Raw genomic sequence first — 6000 nt, forward strand, 5'->3', positions numbered from 1 at the left:
GGCTGATTCTCCTGTTCCAGAAGAGCTACACTTATGCATAAGCGCAGCAATGCCATACAACTTACATCAGCCTCATCTGTAATACCATGGCCCTATTTATGCAAGAAGTGTGTCTGCACTAGTCCCTATCTCCCCTGCCTAGCAACAGGGCTTGTAAGCAGAGGTCTTGCCGTTGAAGCACTCTAAAAGATCTTACTGCAACCTTTGTGCCAAAAAGTGCTACTAACAACTTCTCTTGCTTTAGCCACAACCTTCCTGCTTGTACCTGTAAAACAGCCAGGCTCTACTATACGGTTTCCTTGTCCAAGACAAACAAAACTCAGTTCCCCAACTTCTGACCCACAGATTACTGTTTTCATACGGCTGAGGGATGTAAGACATGTACCATGTATTCCAAAGGAGGAAAGTTCCATGAACGGTTCTTGAGCAGAAGATGAAAATCTCTCCCATTAACAGGGCTGGGCTGTGGTGTCACCAGGCCAGTACACAATATGGATCCCTACTGCTGGCTGCACTGCAGTTCCAGCATAGGAGCTGCATCCCAGCTTCCTGTGAACTCCAGTGGTCCAACACCCACAATCTGGCTGCTCCATCCTGGGGACGGATTGCTTGCCTTGCTGCAGGCTTTCATAAAGGAAGGCTCTCTGAGCACAGTACCCATCTAGAACATCCCAGACACTGAAGAGAAGTAGAAGCTTGAAGGAGGCAGCTCACCTGAGGTTATTAGGTGATATGAGTCATGTTCTACAAATACCAGTTCATCTTCCCCAACTCTAACAGAAGGCCTTCACAGACTAGCTTCTGCTCAGACACCTATGCTGCAAACACCTTAAAGAAAATAAGGGCTACTTCAATGCCTATGTATCACCCAAGCAAGGTTGGCCCTCAGTGCATGGAGCAGGCTAAGCAAGAAGAAGCAGGCAAGAAGCCTGTCTGTCTGTTTTGTACACTGCCTTTTTGGAAGTCCTGTGACTGAAGGCTCAACAACAAAAAAACAAGTCTTCCTGGTGTTGCTTTCAAGGCTGCACTCATTCTAACAGCTTCAGCTTTTCCATCCCTGCGAGAGCACTGGCCAGCTCTCCAGCTCCTCCATCTCCAAGGGCGTTCCACGACAGTCTAAGACACAAGAAATCCCAACTGTGAGTCAGTAGTAAAACTCAAGGGAACAGCAGCAGTCTACCCCTCACAGGTTAGCCTGTTTACAAGAGCTTATCACCAATAAGTTGCTAGTTATACCAGGACATTTGTAGCAGTGAATTATGTCAATTAGTAAACGACTAGTAAATTTATCACTAAAAACTATTTAGAGGCAGGTATCAATAAATATTTAGAAGGATCAGAAGTGTACTGCAGTTGAAAATAGATGCAGACATTAAAACAAGAGTGACCTGTGTGTTGCAGGGTCTCCCCCCACCCATCCCTACACTCCCATTATCTCCTCCAGGGAAGAGCATTGTCAGAAGCCATGAGAAAGTGATTTTGAAGCATCATCAGTGATTCCACAGAGTTTCAAGCTGAAGGAGTGGGGAGAGAAAAATAGCACAATGTGCTGGCGTCAGAACCAGTGGGGAATACAACCAAAGCCAGCCATTCTCTGCCCTGGTACTCAATCTTTCAGAGGTGTTCAAAGCATGGCAGCCCCTCGGATAGGGCATAGATACTTCCTTCCCCAAGGTCATTTTCTGATAAACTGTTAAGGTTAATGGAAAAGCTTTGAGAGGCCACAAAAAAAGCAGGTACAGTGAGAGAAAAGCCACCACAAAATATAACTATGTGAATTAGAAAGGCCAGGTTGGACAGAGCCCTGGGTGACATGGTTTAGTGTGAGATGTCCCTGCCCATGGCAGGGGGGGTGGAACTACATGATCTTAAGTCCTTTCCAACTCTATTCTATGATTCTATACTGGAGTTACAACTGTTGTGACTTGAGAAGAGATGACAGTAAGTGAAAATGCAAAGAAGACATGGCTCTCGAAAGAAACAGGGGGCAGCAGTAACTGCCTCACACCCTTCACCAGGATGTGCTGCTCTGTTCTCATCTACCAGCAGACACAAACCATGGCAATACCTCCCCTATTCTAACATACTTCACATCTAAATTACCAACATCCTAATTCAACTTTTTAATTAACAATAAACACGTTAGGAAAGAACAGTGACATCACATATGCAGCAGGAAGAGGTAATTCACATCACCTCCATTCTCCAAATTTTGTATTTAGAAGTTTTATCTCTCCCTAGGTCACTGCATACAGTAGTTCAAAGGCATGTGGCCACAGAAAGCCAGCACAGGCAGACAAGGTTTAATGTCGGAAGTGATCCAAGCTGCCCTGTAGGTAGAGCATTGCAGTGACCTTCGGAGTGTCTCCTCTCAACCTATGTGAAGTGTCTAGGAGGGGTGGTGAGACTGTCACCCTGAGCATGGATGAAGCCCGTGTGACAGTCTCAGGCCTGTGAGCTGGAATAATTCTCACTCACAGAGTGATACGATCCATCCATTTGACGTCATCCCAAGTGATGGGATGGTAGGTATCTACCATGTCCTACCTGATCTCTTTCAGCAGCCCACACGCCACCAGGGCTCTGGCCAGCTCCATGCCTCCTGCTGGCCCAATGTTATTGTTCTGCAAGCTAACAAAAGAAACACAAGCATTGGAGGATTATTTTAGAATAAAGCTGTAATAAAAGCTCATACTTAATTTGCCAAGAAGATAATTGCTACTTCTTTTGAACCAGCTGGTAATAACCTGGAATCCCTGTGGATTAATCTTAATGAAGGGGCCTGGAAAACAGGGAGGCAGCAGTGGGGGCCAGCAATGTGGCCAGCCAGTTGTTGTCCATAACCCTTAGCCCCAAGGACATGGAAGTTCATGAGTTTGGCCATGCTCACAAGGCAGGAGCACAGTCAGCCAGTCACTGCAAAAGCCATAGCTGCATATTACCACCAGGAGTCTGTCCCCAGTTCTGTGCACGTGGGATCAGATTGGGATGAGTGGTGAACAGCCCAAAGAACAAAAAGCAGATGGGAATTCCCATGTCTCAAGATTTTTTAACATCTTTCCAGTGAAGACAAGAACCTACCCAGAAGACTAAAGTCTCTCACCACTGGGATTCCTTTTCTAAGTTATCTTTTGATCATACCTTAGACACATGCTGCAAGACACACCACTAGGCTAACTAAGCCTGCTGAGCTCTTCTAGCTCCCAAATTTCTTGCTTTGCTATTGTAAAACAATATGAGGAAGTCTTGCATGTTAGAGCCTTGGAAAGACTCCATAAAAGCTTTAAAAATGTAGTACTGGATTCAGGGTTAAAAATAAGTCAGAGGTGCCTGCACAAAACACTGAGAACCACAAAAGGTACTCTTATTTATGTTTACAGTACACCAGAACAAAAGGACAGCCTGAGGCATCAGAAGCTAAAATAACCCATCAGAAGAGTTATTTTACTGTATATACAATACCTGGTTCATATCTAAAGGTAACGCTGTAAGAGATTACACAAGAATAGTTGATGTGACTTGAGGCTTCAGAGTAATTGTAGAGGGTTTCACAATCCTCACACACCGAAAATAATGTCTAAACAAGAGACCAGTGCATCACTGCAGTCGATGCCTTTTCCAATGCCTTCTTTCAACCATCTCACATATTCCCAGGATAACCAACATTCCTGGGGCAGAGGTCAACACTTACTGCAGGACCTTCAGGCTGGTCATGTGAAGCAGACAGCGGGCAAGTTTCACTGCTGGCCCAATTCCAAAAAAATTTTGAGATAGCCTGAAGCAGAAATTGAACGTCACTGGCAGAGAACTACAGAGCCTCATCCCTCACATGTGTGTCACCCACAGGGATCTGTGATCCCCGTTCCTCACCCACATATGCATGGGATTATGCTGAAAGGAGCTAATGTCCATGATTCAAAGGACAATGAGGGCAGGGGGAAAGAGCAACTAGGTTTTGTAATCCTGCATCAGAAGTTAAACAGGGAAGTAAAACAGCCTTGCACTCCTCAGGAGCACAATGACTTCCCTTTGAGTTGTCCTGAGCTAGAATTCAACTGAAATTGCAGTTTTTAATATGTGCCTTAGTACAGTACAATGTAATTGAAAGGTGTGATAAAGAGCTCCACCATTTTAACTGTAACTTTTCTTCATTTGTTCCTTTTTAATTTGGTTTATTTAATATGGGAGGGCACATATGTTTTATAGACTGGTCTATAATGGAATGACTGATAAAACATCTGGCTGAGGAAAGCCTCTGTCTGTCACCTTCCCTCCATTTCTGCAGCTATACGGATTAATGCTGATTTATCAGGCAACATAAGCACTGTTCAGCCCATATGCCCATTAAGCCACAGATTCAGCTCTTCCCCACTCATGTACAGTTCTTGGGAATCTCAGAGTGAACAACCAATCCCAAACCTTCCACACCCAGTGCCACACATACTTATCCTATGTTGCTATGAGTTTTTACCCTGCTTTCCTAAGAACCACAGGTAAAACTGATGTGGGCTTTACTGGAGTCATATCAGATTTGGTTTCTATGTCCTGATTTTTGCCCAGCTTCCTGAGGGGATACTGGAAATTACACACTTACAGTAACTCCTCCATATGTTTGCAATAGACAAGAGCTTCCATCAGCCTCACCCCTCCAGCAGAACTAGGAATGTTCCCTGAAAGGCTAAAATAAGCATAAAAGACTCTCAGTGACTGAACAAGAACCAGAATGTACCAACTTAAAGTATTTCACTATTTGCTGGGCGTGATAGGAGACTTGGGTCAATCATGGACTAAACAGGGCTGTAGTGGTGTGTCCAGAGACTTAGGTTTCTGGAAGAGCCTGGGGATTTATAGTGTGTCTTTGCCTAGTGCTCAGTCACTCCTGTCCCTGCAGGTACTGGGGGAAGGAGCAGTTTTCCCTCTCCCAGACAGAACTGTGAATTTCCTTTTCTTGTTCAAGTCATTGCCAGTTTTTTAATTGCTAAAGATTATAACGAATAGCCCAGAGCAGAGCCTTAACAAGCAGCCTGGATGTTCTAATTTCCACTCCCCTGGAGGACTGACAATTTGAATCCATGTCTCTGAGCGTGAACCTTGTTTAGAGACTGTCTTCTCACTTGGATAAACTCCCAATTTCACCCCTACTTCCACTAGTAAAAGTAAGCAGTGTAGGAACATGGGGGCCACCACACTGGGAACACAACAGAGCCTGAAGAAACTGCTGTGTGAATATGAGACTTGTACAGTTCCCCACAAGCTTGCAGATTTACTTTCCAGGACACAACAGAGCCAGAGATCTCTGTGCAAACAGCTAGTGAAGGCTGGCAAATGCCCATCACGTCTCCGTGGGTGACTGCTCCAGGACATGGTCATAACCGTCACTCTCAGAGAGCCTCTGCATGGCAGACAAAGTCATTGGCCATCCTAGCTGTACATGGGGAGGGCATGAGAAAGAACACTTTCTGTTGAAGATGCTCCAAGGGCTGGAGCAGGTCTTCTCTGGGGACACACTGAGAGAGCTAGGCTTGTTCAGCCTGGAGAAGAGAAGGGCCCAGGAGACCTTGCAGCAGCTCCAGTCCTTAAAGGGGCTAAAAGAAACCTGGAGAGAGGCTTTGTACAAGGACCTGTAAAGAGAGGACAAGGGGGAATGGCTTTAACCTGACAGAAGGGAGATTGAGATGAGCTCTTAGGCAGAAGTTCTTCCCTGTGAGGGTGCTGAGGCCCTGGCACAGGTTGCCCAGAGAAGCTGTGGCTGCCCCATCCCTGGCAGTGTTCAAGGCCAGGTTGGGCAGGGCTTGGAGCAACCTGGTCTAGTGGAAGGTGTCCCTGCCTGTGGCAGGGTGTTGGAACTGAACAAGCTTTATGGTCCCTTCCAATCCAAATCGGTCTGGGATTCTGTGATTTTGCGTAAGGTCTTCAATTATGCTGAAAGACTGGAAGATGGAACATTGCATAAATGAAGCCAGCACAAGGCTTCCCACACAGGCTTCCCCACTATCTGTG

Source organism: Pezoporus wallicus, unplaced genomic scaffold (genome assembly GCF_028554395.1).
Source record: "Pezoporus wallicus isolate ANWC-B61680 ecotype Strahan unplaced genomic scaffold, APGP_CSIRO_Pwel_v1 contig_3573, whole genome shotgun sequence".
NCBI classification, from domain to species: Eukaryota; Metazoa; Chordata; class Aves; order Psittaciformes; family Psittacidae; genus Pezoporus; species Pezoporus wallicus.